The sequence below is a fragment of the Dermacentor silvarum genome, chromosome 3, assembly GCF_013339745.2.
Source record: "Dermacentor silvarum isolate Dsil-2018 chromosome 3, BIME_Dsil_1.4, whole genome shotgun sequence".
NCBI lineage: Eukaryota > Metazoa > Arthropoda > Arachnida > Ixodida > Ixodidae > Dermacentor > Dermacentor silvarum.
In genome coordinates, this window is record NC_051156.1 from 80,349,971 (window position 1) to 80,365,627 (window position 15,657).

The window sequence follows — 15,657 nt, forward strand, 5'->3', positions numbered from 1 at the left end:
TCCTCCGAAGAGCCGAAAGATGATTCATGGATCACAGTAAATAGTAGGAAGTCAAAGAGAAGCCGAGGAAAGCGCCAGAAAATAAATCCATGTCAACTACGAAACAGGAGACGCAAAATGCCCAACCGACAGCCGCACTGGTGCACAGACGACTTCCTCCGCTACCGAACCATGATTACAAGGTGATTTTCCGCCCTCGAGAAACTCTTATGTTTGCTAGGTGGCAGACGGATAAAATCGCCAAAAGCATCAAAAGGGCAAGTAACCAGCCAATCGGAACGTGCACGCAAACCATGATCGTAAGGATAGAGCCACAACAAAACATCGCCATCTCGAGCGCACCCGACCGAGATTGCGCGATCAAGCTAATCGGAATCAACTCACTACAACTTGGGGAGAAAGAATACGCAGTCACTGCATGCGCAGCAACGCCTGACAACTCGGGCAAAGGTGCAGAGATGCAATTACCCTACGACGCAATTAGGCTTACGGCACGGGACCGAGGCTTAAGACGCAGTTAGCGAAAAACAACTCGGCCATCCTGGCGCAGTTAATTTGAGTTATGAATCGTGCTGGGACATGTTTCCGACGCTTCCTAGGGGATTATTGTAACTTAATTTGGTTTTTGAGGCTCACTGACCGCACAGGGCGCCGTGTCGCAGTTAGAGAGAACTAACTCTGCCGTGGTGCGTAGTCTAGTGCATCTTGCTGGGAGAAATTCGTGCCGTTTTCTGTGACGCCAGACATTACTGAAAAGTAATTTCGTTACTTTCTAGGATACTTTTGAGGCACGCTGGCCGCACAGCGCGCTGTGACGCAGTTAGCGATAAGCATCTCGGCCGTGGTGCTAAAGTTAGTTTGGCGTGTAATGATTCTTAGAGGGACAAGTTTGTGACGTTTTTGTGGCCGCGCAACAACATACACCTTCTTTCGGTACTCACGCCTGTCGAAAACGCGATGGGCTATTGCCAAGAGTGATAATATGGGAGTTTGTTGCTGGCGCCGGCAGAACGCGCGAAAGATAACGCCGAGGAACATATCAGAAACTTGTAATTCGAAAATTTCGTCTTCTAAAGGACTAAAAACAGGCTTTGCACCCACGCATTTGTCTTGAGTGCCTGTTGCGTCCGTCTCAGTGTATGTAGCGTACCGTGGCGTCGCCCGAGGGCAAGTTTTGGAAACGCAAAGTCGCCCGTGTATTTGTGTGGCTAAAGTGCAGGAAATAATGCCCGGGAAAGGGGGAATGCTTGGAAATCAGATGGTTTCTTTTTTTATGTTATTGTTTGGGATGAGTCGCGTATTTTCTACGCCATGTATGTAAAAGCGAATTGCTTTTATTTGTAATGCCGCCCATTCACCGATTTCGCACGTTTCGCCTCTACACGCAGTATTCCTATATCTAAATTCCAAATGACACATGCTAGTAACATGCTGTTTCATGCTTGTAAATGTAACATGCTTGTAATTTACTTTTTTCAGCTGATGCCGTCCGGTGGAGCTTCATTAAGCCAATACTGCTTACCTGGGGTCACAACGTTGGATTAATCCACGAAAAGCGCGGAAGGAGCTTTTATATAGAGCAAAATAAATATTTCCTAATTCAAGTAGTCTTGCGTCTACTTTGTGAAATTGCAGGTGGCACAGATTCGATGGGACTTGATACGATCGTTCGCAATCATTTTTACCAAATAACCGATTCCGCATGAAGACCGTGCGCGGTCGGGCAAAAAAAGAAAATAATAAGATAAAGCGCAGCCAGCGTGCTAGCTAGCGTTCAAAATGCGCGCGCCGAAAACCGAAACCGGAAGTGATCTATGTCGACCGCTTGGCGCGCTGCTGTCAATTCGGCCGCTGGACTCTATTGGAGTGTCCCGTCTTTTTGAATTTCTTTCTCTATGGCCGGGTCTTCTGCTGGGTACGACTTCCGTGCCATCTATTAGCGGTGCGAGAAAGCCACGAGGTGCCCCTCTTGCTATTAGCTCTATCGCGGCTTCGACGGGCAGAATTATGTGAAGTGTGAGCTGGCGCGTGCCACATCGGTCGCTTTTTGTCGAGTCACGAGCGCGGTTGCATATCGCCGGTCGCGAACGCCACAAGTCTATTTTTTTTTCGGCACTGCGCCTTTTTGTGGCCAATGTTTGTTTTTATTTCTTTTCACGAACGCGACGTTCTCCCACTGAAGAGCGTGGCAGAAAAGAGCCGGGCAAGTTGAAAATGAACTTTTTATTTCCGTTATATCAACTGAGTTTTGCCTGTCGAAGCCGACACAGTGCCAATAGCAAGAGTGGGCCCTCGCGGCTGCCCTCGGAAATCGCTGGCGCGCAAGGAAGAAGCGCGGAAACATGCACGCTTGCAGCCACGGAGGGACGCGCATGCGCGCAAGCGTCGGTCTTGACAGCCGGGGTGAGCCGCCAATAGGCGAAGAGGACCGTTTCGCCACGCGCTCGTGCGACCCGCAATATTTTGTGGCCGAGTGTACATGTGTCAATATGTACAAAAGAAAGTTGTTACTGAACACAAATTTCTAAAGCAAGGATTATGTATTCTTGCATAACGTTGTACGTTATCAACGTTACTTATTATCACCCGCTGTCAAAAGCAGGAATACTGCACCACTGTCACTGACCTGCAAGGCCTTCATTGCACAGATTGCGAAACACAGTGGTTTCGGTCTACAAAGGCTCGTTAGGATGATTCCGCCGAAGACGGCGAAATTTCCCGCAGATATTACTTAGTTCGTGGCCATTGCCATGGCGCAGTACATTGCGCGCAACGTTGCATGCCGCATTCATCCCACGCGCTTGAGTTCTTCAGTCCCACCTGGTCATAGCAACATCCGGGAGAGCACGGTCCAGGTAAAAAAGCGGAACAAAACACAGAGACTAACGCAAACCTGTCCACATGACGTCTTTGTCACTGTACGAAACCTACGGCGCAACACGTGTGAGCGCACACACCAAAACAAAGCCACCATTGTGCCATGACTACATAGCCGCTACAGCGCAAAAATCGTGAAAAAAAGAAAAAAAAAACTGTGGCTCCAATCCTCGCTGTGAAGGTGGTTGGAGAGCGAAGCTGTAAACGACACCCACAACGATTACCCTTGTGACGTCACTTGAATTAACATACGTGGCTCTACAAAGAGTGAAACCAGAGACAAGTGAAATATACTTAACCACACCCTTTATTACTTCACAGCGACATTATATTCACCTTGTTCTTCTAGCGTCTTTACTTTCCGTGGTCTATCCATGGTAGCATGGAATGAACTGAATGAGTTGCTAGACCGTGGTGACGTCACTACGTGATTTCTATGCTGTTGGTTACTTTACCACACGGAGTAGCTTACGCAACTGTAATCTTGACCGCGAAACACACGCGGGAGAAGGAACGTGCTTCGCATTATTCAAACGTCATTAGCATGCATTATGCGGTTTGCACTTCACAAAGACGTCAACCCCTTTCGAAGCAGTTGCAAACCTAATCTTTACCGGAACGCGTCGGAGGGTTTTCCTATTGTTCACACGCGCCTTATCATCCAACATGTGTTTTGATGCTTGTTTTGTGGTTTTTATTTTGAAAACGAGTGCTGAGCTGTATCCTGTGAAACCATCTTTTTTTTTCTTTCACTCCCTCAGAAATTTGGCCATTATGAACGCCTTTATTTTTATTAGTTATTACAGTTAGCACGAGTTAAGTCGCAGGCTGGGTTTGAGCGGCGAAATAAATTTTATGCGTAAGTGTCAAATGACCCATTGAGAGAAATGCAGCTGAAATAACCTGAAACCTGGGGAGGCGCGAAGCATACAGTGAGGCATCGCTAATGGGCTCATACTACCTTAAGCAATGGCTCATAAACTCGTAAATGCGGCCTCCCTTTTACGACGACAGAATAGAAGTGAAATTCTACGCTGGAATGATGAGCGGCCACGCAGCCAGCTGTGGAAGACGACGAACGCGGGAGCGGTCAGCACGCGGTCGGCACGAGCGCGTGCCGAGCGTGAGCACGCGCCGCTTGTTTACCGTGACGTTTTTAAATGCGATGCATTTCTTGGCGAACATTTGCTAATTTGACAGTACCTATCTATCTATCTATCTATCTATCTATCTATCTATCTATCTATCTATCTAGCCGTCTACGTCTTTATGCTCCCATCGTTGTTTCGTTAACTTGGTATGTAACCGCCTGCCGTACGTATCTGCGGTCCAGTCCACTGCGTCACAACTTTTTTCTAGGTTCTTCGCCATCTTGAAGCTTATTACCGAATAATCAGCGCCGGTGTCGACTAAGGCATTCAGCTCGCATCCGTCTATTATCAACCACAAATCTAATGTAATCGTTTCGTTCCTGCATCTGTTTACTGGAATTACCTCGTCATCGCACTGGAACCGTGTCGGAGGATCTTCGAAACTCTGGTTATCAGCATCCTCACCTCCACAGGTCGCTTGCTTCAGTTTTCCTGGTGTGGGCTTGGTGAACGACGCCTATAGGCAATCTTGGAGACGCGCGTGGGCGAGGCGATTGGTAGCGCATGGGCGATGATGACTGTAATTGATGTTGGCGAGGAGTAATGGGGCTTTGGCGCGTGGACAAGTATTCTTCAATCTCCGCTGGCCGGTCTCCGTTTCTGGGGCATGGTGCACTTAAGGGAAAACCTCTTAATCCAGCTTGACGGTACGGGCAGAACCTATACAGGTGACCCGCTTCTCCGCAGTTAAAACACAGAGGTCTGCGCCCGTGGTCACGCCAGACGTCACTTTTCCGCGGCCTTTGTTTCACAAAACGAGGTTCACTACGTGCTGGAGGTGAATAGGCAGCCGGTGGTTTCAGTAGACGAGGTGCACTGCGTACTGTCGGCGGGTAGGGAACGGTCTTGGCAACTGCTCCACTACTGGGTACAGCGGGTTGCCTGACTACGTCAGCCTACGTCGGGGGGCGCCGCATTGGCTGTGGCTCACGCTCTGGATTCCTTATGACCTGCGTCAATTCGTCCAGGACAATGTAGATGGTATATAGTGCAGTTGGAGTCTGAGGTGTCTGCAACTTGTTGAGCTCTTCCGTGATCACTGACCGGATGAGCTCCCGCAGGGCTTCAAGGTCGTTCGGCACGCCTCCAGAAAAGACATGGGCAGGTGCACAGCTTATCTCCCGGTTGTATTGCCGAGCCCGCTGTTCCAGCGTCTTTTCGATGGTCGTTGCTTCGGTTCGAAACTCTGCGACCGTGCGCGGTGGGTTGCGGAACACAACCGCGAAGAGTTCTTGCTTTACCCCACGCATGAGATGGCGCAGCTTCTTATCTTCACTCATAGTGGGATAAGCACGCTTGTGTGCTTCCAGTGTTTTCCTGTATCCTACTGACCAGAACGAAGTGGAACAGTTAATTTTGTCATTAAAGGATAACTGTGCATGCGGCCCTGATGACGTCAAGCCGAAGCCATTAAAAGCTATAAGTCACATTGTCGCTGTACCGCTGACGCACATTTATAATTTAATACTAACTTCAGGCGTGTTTCCCGATCAAATGAGACTTGCTAGAGTGTCTGCGATTTTTAAAGGTGGGTCGTTTGACGAACTCAACAACTACAGACCGATATCTGTCCTTTCTGTATTTGCAAAAATTGCTGAACACATTATAAATAAGAGGATTACAGGTTTTTTAACGAGAAACAGTATTATCGCAAAAGAGCAGTATGGATTCTGCAAAAACAAGTCTACAGAGACCGCTTTACTTAGCATCAAAGAATACATTCTTGACAACATTGAAAATAAAATATATACACTTGGGATATTTCTGGATTTCAGAAAGGCATTTGACAGCATACAGCACGACCGGCTTTTGCGGAAAATTCCCTATTATGGTATTCGTGGTACCTCGTTGCAACTGATACAAAGTTATCTAGCATTCAGAAAGCAATACACTACAGTAAATAATATACAGTCTCAAGTTGAATTCATTAAATATGGTGTCCCCCAAGGATCCATCCTTGGACCTGTCCTGTTCTTGCTGTTCATTAATGATATAGTAAATATTGAGGGATATAAGAAAATGATATTGTATGCTGATGACACAAACGTATTTTTCTCAGGTCCAAACGTATGTGAACTGTATAAAGAAGCTAACGTGTGGATGAACAAGTTAAATATATGGTTAAATGCAAACAAACTCCAGTTAAACATAGCTAAAACAAAGTACCTGCTTTTCAAACCTAAAGGAGTAACAAACATTCCATACAGACCAATCTACTTCCAAGGTAGCGAGATTCAGCAATCAACAACAATAAAATTCTTAGGAGTGCATTTCCACGAACATCTCTCTTGGTCCCCCCAAATTGACATGATAAAAAAAGATCTTTCCGGGATAATCGGCATTTTAAATAGAGTAAGGTATTACGTACCATCGAATGTTAAGCTTCAAATTTACTACGCTCTAGTTCATTCCCGCCTAACATACTGTTCCTTGGTGTGGCTAACAACGACTGACACAAACCTTAATTCCCTCCTAATTCTTCAAAAGCGTGCAATACGTGCTATTTCAAACATTTCACTTCGCGGAAGCACACGACCATATTTCAAAACCTATAAAATTTTGCCTATCAAGCAGTTATACAGACACAAGCTATGTTTGGAGATACTACGTCAGTATCGGTTAAATTCATCACTTTTATTGGATACATATCATGTTAAGCAAACCCCGTACGACCTACGCCAGAGCTTAATATACAAACCTCGATCACGCACCAACTACGGAGACCAACGATTAACTTATCAAATACCAGACATGCTTAATCAATACCCAACCATACTACATTTACTGGAGTGTGGAACTTCATCTAAAGCATTTAAAAGAATAACAAGAGAACTACTAGCTGAAGAATACGAACGTTCTCACGATGCCTAAAACACTTGACGTACCTTAACACTTTGACATGTTGTTCCTTATAGCTGTGCAATAGTGCTAATAGTGCCTTTCACAATTTTGTTTAGTACTGCGATTTCTCTCATGCGGACACCGATTACTTGTATGTACAATCAACTCGCTTTTCTGTTTTGACCTGTACAGCATAAACATGCATTTATTGTGTTTTTTTTTCTCTTTTTCCCACTGCATCATGTCGCTGCTTTGCTGCCAGGGTGGCACGGCCAAGTCAGGCATTTCCTCAGCCTTTAGCCATGTCTCCCAGGGCAATTTTGTACCGAATTTGCCTTTAATAAACCCACAGAAAGAAAGAAAGCAAGAAAGAATAGGCGGGACATGTCCTCAATGTACATCGCCACGTCCTTTTTGTGAGTTGGTTCCTAGTCCTCAATGTACATCACCACGTTCTCTTTTGTGAGTTGGTTCCTAGCTTGAAGTGCAATTTCCGCCTTTTCTTTACGATCTGTGCTGGCGTATGTTGCTAGCAGTTGTCGAAATTCCTCCCAAGAGGACAAAGAGGGTTCGTGGTTCTCATACCACGTTTCTGCGAAGTCCTCCAAAGCAAAATATACGTTACGGAGCTTCTGCGTCTCATTCCATTCATTAAAGTTTGCCACTCTCTCGAACAGTTCCAACCAGTCTTCCACGTCTTCGAACGAGTCTCCATGGAATGTTGGCGGCTTGCGAGGTTGGCTTATGACCAGCTGTGCCGGTGTTACCTGGCTAGTCATTGTGGTGGCGTCCATTGTCCGAGTTTCCCGTGGCGTGAAGAGAAGAGGGCCGAATTCGGGCGAGTCACTTCGAAGACGGCGGCTGGTCCGCTGGTGCACAGGTGTCAGTTCCAGGGGATGGACTCGCTGGTGGTCGGGGCTACTCTGACTTTCGTTCGTGGGGCTTCGACTCATACCCAGCACCTCCACCAGAAATGTAACGGTGTTGAGGAACACAGGTTAACAAAACAACGACATTTATAAAGGACGAACATGTGCCCACGACTAAGTCACTGCTGTCGTGAAGAATGCCCGGCAGTCGCGTTCTAAAACTGGCGTCGAACCGTATTCTTTTTTCTTCTCGAGTGCTGCCTCGTGCGCGTGGCGCATGCGAGCCCGGTCCAACCGGAGCGGGTGCTCGTGCCACGAAAATCGCTGCCTGTTGTTGCTGAACAAAACCACCGTACGGCGTGCACAGTGTCCAATACGAAGGGCGCGCAACTTGAATGTGGCCAAGTTGTCGCGGCAATATATATATATATATATATATATATATTGAAAGACGGAAGACGACCAGGACAGGCAGCACTGGCAGACCCGTTTATTCCACCGGCACGGCCGAGGCTCAAACACGAAGAAGAAGAGAAACAGGGATGATGATGGCTATATACAAATGAGAACGATGAAGTACGTGAAATGTGCTTACACTAATTTCCCCCCCCTCGTGGAAGCGGCCAACCTGGCCGCAATCTAAAGATCGGCTGAACGGGGAATAAAGTGCTTCATGCGGGAGACGTGAACAATTTCTGCACTACGACGACGGCGGTCCTCGACGGAGTGAAGCGGAGTGACTAGATAGTTCACTGCGGAAGTTTGTTGTAGGACTGTGTAGGGCCCAATGTACCGGTGAAGGAATTTCTCGCAAAGTCCAGGGGTTCGAACCGGCGTCCATAGGAGGACTTGGTCTCCAGGATGGAAGGCGATGTCGCGGCGTTTACTGTCGCAGCGACGTTTTCTTTCTTCTTGGGTAGCGGCGGTGTTGCGACGAGCAATTTCACGGCAATGCGCGAGTCGAGCTGCAAACTCTTCTGGGAGGGAGGTGTTAGGCGAAGCAGGAGAGAAAAAGAATTCGGAGTCGAAGACGGAGGAGGCAGATCGTCCATACACCAGGAAGAAAGGGCTGTAACCGGTAGTTCGTTGTGTCGCAGTATTATAAGCGAATGTAACACAGGGAAGGATGTTGTCCCAGTTTGTGTGGTCAGGACGTACGTACATAGAAATCATGTCAGAGAGCGTTCGGTGGAAGCGTTCAGTAAGGCCGTTGGTTTGCGGGTGATATGTAGAAGTGGTTTTATGCTTCGTATTAGTCTGCCTCAAGACTTCTTCGAGGACGTGGGACGTGAAGGCTTTGCCATGATCGGACAAGAGAACGCGAGGAGCACCATGGCGCAAGACTATGGATTGCAGGAAAAAGTCAGCAACCTCAGAAGCAGCACCAGATCGAAGAGGCGCAGTCTCGGCGTATCTTGTTAAGTGGTCTACCGCTGTGACGATCCAGCGGTGACCGGAGGGCGTCAACGGCAAGGGACCGTATAAGTCAATTCCAACGCACTCGAAAGGTTCGGTCGGACATGGCAGAGGCTGAAGAAAACCGGCAGGCGGGGATGTGGAGCGTTTGCGGTGCTGACACAACGCACATGAGGCAACGTATTTGGCTACCGTTGTGGACAATCCAGGCCAGAAGCAGCGGGTCTTGATGCGGTCGTAGGTCTTGAGGAAGCCTAAGTGACCGGCGGCAACGTCATCATGAAATGCTTCTAAAACTCGAAGACGAAGGCAGTGAGGTATGACTGGGACCCACTTGTTACCCGTAGGATGATAAATATAACGATGAAGCACCCCATCTTGAAGGCGAAATTGCTGAAGCTGGCGTCGCAAGCGGCTGTTGGGTGGTTTAGTTAGGCCGCGAAGGCGATCAATGAGAGTTCGACAGTAGGAGTCTGCGTGCTGAAGGGAAGCTAAATCGGAGCGTGAAGAAAGCTGAGCTTGATCCAGTGACATTAGCGAGAACTGGTGGGCGGCAGGCGTAGCGTCAGAGTGACGTGGTAGAGACGGGGAGTGCGCACGATCGATAGAAGGCGAAAGCGGGCATCGAGACAGTGCGTCTGCATCATGATGACATTTGCCAGACCGGTACGTTATCGTGAAATCATATTCTTGTAAGCGCAGTATCCAGCGTCCCAGGCGTCCTGACATGTTCTTCATAGATGACAGCCAACACAGAGCATGATGGTCGGTTACGATGGTGAAGTGGCGACCATAGAGATACGGGCGAAACTTCTGAATGGACCAAACAATAGCCAGGCATTCCTGCTCTGTGATCGTGTAGTTCCGTTCAGATGGCGAGAGGGTCCGGCTAGCATACGCCACAACCTGCTCTTTAGACGCGGGACCCCGTTGCAGGAGCACTGCTCCGATGCCTTGCGCACTTGCGTCAGTGTGGAGTATAGTGGGTGCCCGCTCATCAAAATGGCGAAGCACCGGTCCGGAAGTGAGATGTTTCTTAAGGGCTTGAAATGCCGACTCACAGTCTTCGGACCATGTGAAAGAGGCGCCGGTGACCAGGAGCTTATGTAGAGGAGCTGCTATTGTAGCAAAATTGCGTATAAAACGGCGAAAGTAAGACGCCAGGCCGAGAAAGCTGCGCAATGTTTTTTGATTTGATGGGCAAGGGAATTGAAGCACAGCAGCAATCTTCTCAGGGTCAGGTTGGACGCCGTCTTTTGAAACGACGTGACCCAGCACTTTGATGCTTCTGCTGGCGAATGTGCACTTTTTAGTATTAATCTGGAGACCAGCATCTGAAAGGCATTGGAGGACTTCGTCTAATCTCTGTAGGTGTTGGCTGAAGCTGGAAGAAAAAACAACGATGTCATCCAGATAACAGAGGCAGGTCTTCCACTTAAGGCCACGAAGAACAGTGTCGATCATACGCTCAAACGTGGCTGGAGCGTTGCACAGGCCAAATGGCATTACATTAAATTCATAAAGTCCGTCCGGCGCGGCGAAAGCGGTTTTCTCTTTGTCAGCCTCGTTCATGGGAATTTGCCAATATCCCGATCGCAGATCAAGGCTGGAAAAATATTCCGCTCCTTGTAGTGTATCTAAGGCGTCGTCAATTCGAGGCATGGGATACACATCCTTGCGTGTAATCTTATTGAGCGCTCGATAATCAACGCAAAAGCGAACGGAACCATCCTTTTTCTTCACCAGAACGACAGGAGACGCCCAGGAACTGGATGAAGGTCGTATAATATTTCGTGCTAGCATGTCATCAACTTGTTCTTCAATGATCTTCCGTTCCGACTGCGAAACACGATATGGGCGACGGCGTATAATTGCAGAACCGTCTGTTTCGATGCGGTGTGCAGCTACGGAAGTCTGGCCCAATGCGGTGGCACAGCTATCAAAGCAGGATTTGTGCTTAGCCAAAAGGGCGAGTAACGCATCCGACTGGGCAGCGGTTAGGTCAGAACCAATTAGGGCTCGGAGAGAAGAAGAATCTAAACCTGAGGTTGGTACTGGTGACGAAGAAGGGGAAAGCGCTGCGACAGAGATCAGTGGCGGGTCGGTGAAGGTTGCCACGGTCATCCCTTTGGGCAACAATACAGGATCTGGGGTTGTGTTGCAGGCTGTACAGGAGAGCTCGGCCACATGAAAACCGGACGAGACAAGGGGCGACTAGAATTCCTCGTGAAGTGCAGCGAGAAGAGGGGGTAACCAGTGCGTCTCCATCGGTTAGCTGGCCGGATGTGACAGCTACAATGTGTTCGTGACCAGGGTGCAGGACGTAATCTGCAGCGACAGCCAAGTTCAAGATGGAGGGTGACGACTCCAAAATAGGTGCATCCGTGGTATCTGTGATGTGGACGACTTTCTCCCTACATGATATAACAGCGGAGGCAGAATGCAGGAAGTCCCAACCGAGAATAAGTTCATGGATGCACGCGGGTAGCACAATCATCTCAATGTGGTGACGAATACCGTCGATCAAAACACGAGCCGTACATTGTCCGTCGGGGTGAATCGGTACGTTATTAGCGCCGCGTAAAACGGGTCCAAGATAAGGCGTTCTGACTTTACGGAGCCGTGAGCACAAATCACTACGCAGAACGGAAACAGCGGCACCAGTATCGACGAGAGCTTGCACAGGAACGAACACCTTCGAGAGTTACAGATAGCATATTGGCCGGGCGACAAGGAGGTATTTCCGAAGTTCGACAGGACGCAGTTTTCCCTCCAAAAACTGCAATCCTTAGTTTTCCGAGTGTTGGTCAGCAAGGCGGGAGATGGGGCGAAGCGGTGATGCAGAGCGGCAGAAGGGAGAAGGAGAACGTCGTCTAGCCGAACGGGAGCCCTGAGGCAGACGTGGGGACGCTGGAGGAGATGGAGAACGACGCTGCGTAAAAGCGGACGGGCATGGGTAGTAAGCGTCGTGTCGTCGGTTCTCGTCTCGCTCGAAATCGGCATAGCCTCGGCTTACATCCAGCTGGCGGCGACGGCAGTAACGCGATATGTGGCCCCGTATACCGCAGTAAAAGCAGACCGGACGAGGTGGACGCCACGGAGTATACGAAGGTGCAGCAGGTGCTCGGGCGCCCATAGAGGCCAAATGGCCGCAGGTGAGGTCAGGAGGCCTAGAAGGGACAGTAGCAGGTGGCATTGCAGCGACTTCCGCGTATGTGGGCCTCGGGAACGCTGCTGGGGCAACAGACGTTGTCGGTGTCGTCATGGCTGCCAACTCCTCCTTCACAAGGTTGCGCAAGTCGAACGTTGGCGATGGGGCGGGAACAACAGTGGATCGCCGCTGTTGCTGCTCCTGAAGTTCTTCGCGAATAATAGAGCGGATAAGAGCACGTAAATCAGAATGAGGTGGCATTGGAAGGTCGCTGTCACGGTGAAGACGGAGGGCCGGAAGCTCGTCCAAGCGCTGGCACGTCGATGTAATATCTTGAACCGAGGTAGGATTTTGGACAGCTAAGGCGTTGAATGCGATGGAACCAATGCCTTTAAGAATATGGCGAATGCGTTCGGCTTCCGTCATTCCAACGTTGGCGCGGCGGCATAGAGCCAGGACATCTTCGATGTACGATGTATATGACTCTTGCGGAAGTTGAACACGCGCAGCGAGCTTCTGTTTGGCGACTTCTGAACGGCCAGATGAAGACGCCAAAATTTGCCGCAAGCTGGTAGTAAACGCTGACCAGTCGGTGAAGTCAGTTTCGTGGTTAAAATACCACGTCTTCGCAACGTGGGTCAGATAGAACGCGACGGTAGTCAACTTCTGTCTATCGGTCCACCCATTGGCCGAACTCACGCGGTTGTAGTTGTCGAGCCAGTCGTCGACGTCTTCTCCGCGGAGACCCGCAAAGACTGGCGGATCACGATGAGGGGTGGTAATGGTGCACGATGTCAGTGCAGCCGATGTCGTAGGAGCAGGAGCGTCAGGGGTAGCGATAGTGCCGGCGGCCGACGCAGGGGTGGTCATAGCTGTGGGGGTGGCCGGGCGCAGGCGTCGACCGGAACGTAGCTCCAGGTAGGGCAGGAACGCAGGAGGACGTCGGGATCTTGACGCGCCTCCACCACTTTGAAAGACGGAAGACGACCAAGACAGGCAGCACTGGCAGACCCGTTTATTCCACCCGCACGGCCGAGGCTCAAACACGAAGAAGAAGAGAAACAGGGATGATGATGGCTATATACAAATGAGAACGATGAAGTACGTGAAATGTGCTTACAATATATATATTTATATATACATTATATATACAGGGTGTTTCAGCGAACACTTTCAGAAATTCTTAAAGGTTGCCTGTGGCAGATAGCACAATTCTAGTTCATGAGATGGTCTACTCGAAGAGGCTGACATTACTTGCACAAGAAATTTAAATGCATAATCATATTATGAACAAAAAATCACTAATTCAGTTTTTCACTAATTACCTGATGGCCGATAATGCAATTTACAAATTGTAGCCGTGGATTTCGCAAGCCGGATCCACTTGGAACGAATTCTTGGGATGACACCATTTTCGAGATGCTAATTCCCGAACTTTGTGCAGAAATGCATTGGCGTTCCAGTCAGTTTCTTAAATAAACGTCGCTTTATACATTGAAGCACAAAAGTAACTGGAACGCCAATGCATTTCTTCGCAAAATTAGGGAACTAATATCTCGAAACTGGTGTCATCCAGAAAATTAATTCCAAGTGGATCCGCCTTGCGAACTCCCCGGCTACAATTTGTAAATTGCAATATGGGCCATCCGGTAATTAGTTAAAAATGTTAGAACCGTCTTCTGACCATCGTCTTCGTGGCCAAGAAATTGTCCACGTGTCCAGACTCAAGCAGTGCTACGATCCCCCTGTGTTTTCTTGCCCCTAGGTCGCCAGGATGGCTCCTTATTCCGCGGGGGGTAATTGTACTGAAGGCGATTGACCGCGCTTCGATGTCTGGGAAAAGAAGACGACGATGAGTGTGGTTGTTGTTGAAGCTCTAGCTCGCGCTCGCCGGTAACCAGACTACAGTGCACTGTAACCAGACCTGCCTTTCGGATAGCCTTCTGTAACGCCACATCGAGGCCTGCTTGAAGACCAACACCCCCATTTTAATATATATATATATATATATATATATATATATATATGTACCCTTATCGCCAAATAGATAAAAGGGGGACAGTATTTATATACAGGGTCTGTTGGCAGAGATGGCCAAGATGGTTGCACACGCGCAGCGTTTTACGGCGAACGTCGTCTTCTTCCTTAAAGCAAGGAGGCGGCCCGTAACATCTAACTGCCCCGGCGGGTTGAGCGCCGTCTCAGCGCAGACTAATTACACGAGGAGGCGACGGAAAAGTACGGCTTCAGTGGGGATACGTGCACGACGTCACGAGATGGCAGGGTAGATGGTGAAGAACTGTTCTGTGGGGTGAGTTCATAGTTCACGTCACTACATATTCATATACATACATATTCACATACATATACATACATATTCCAGGCAGCCCACAAAGTCTTCAAAACGTCGTATTAATGGATTCAACGTCTAAAACAGATTTTTGACCAAAATTGACGCTTTAAAAACGTCGCAGGCACGACAGCTTAAAAACGAGGGGTGAATACGTTTTGAAAACGTTTTCATAAGACTAGCCGTATCTGTTCAATTACCTAGCGTACCGGGTTTTCGACGGCGCCGGTTTTGGCGGGATAATTCGTCATTTATCGAGCGGCATTCGTTGTGTCAGTTGCTGCTGTATTCGCATTGCATTAGCATGAGTTAAGCTAGGAAAACGAAGCTTTTTGTGGTGTTGACCTCTCGTCAGAAGAGACGGATAGAAAATGAAGTTGACACCGCAACAGCAAGTGTTTTACGCCAGGAAGAAATGCAGCGCGAGGGCAGTAACATTGAAGCCGCTGTTCGTGACACGGACAACGGCTCCACATCGACCTCAGAGCAGTGCTGCCAATCAGCATATCGTGCAGGTGTTAGTGCTGATCCTTATAGCGAATCCACAACATCAATAGTTTTCGCTTTTTCATAAATGTTATCATCACCCAATCCTTTCTGACGATATCTTTCAGTGCCTTGCAGTCATTTTTTATTACCGCGATCACCAGTGCAATGTTAAACGACCGATATGTCGCTCTCATCGCTTTGCCAATTTAGTCACACCACGCCCTATCGTCGAATGGAATCACTTGTCATCGTACGTCGCTAACGAATGAAACGAAGCAAAATTCGAAGAGCTGCTACACACTGACCTGACCGGACTGTCTGACCTAATTGATTTGTGTTTACTTTTTCTCGCGTTTTGTTTACGCAGTTTCTTACAAACTGAGAAAACACCCGTGTGCTTAGATTTGGGTGCACGTTAAAGAACCCCAGGTGGTCCAAATTTTCGGAGTCCCCCACTACGGCGTGCCTCATAATCAGATCGTGGTTTTGGCACGTAAAACCCCATAATTTAAT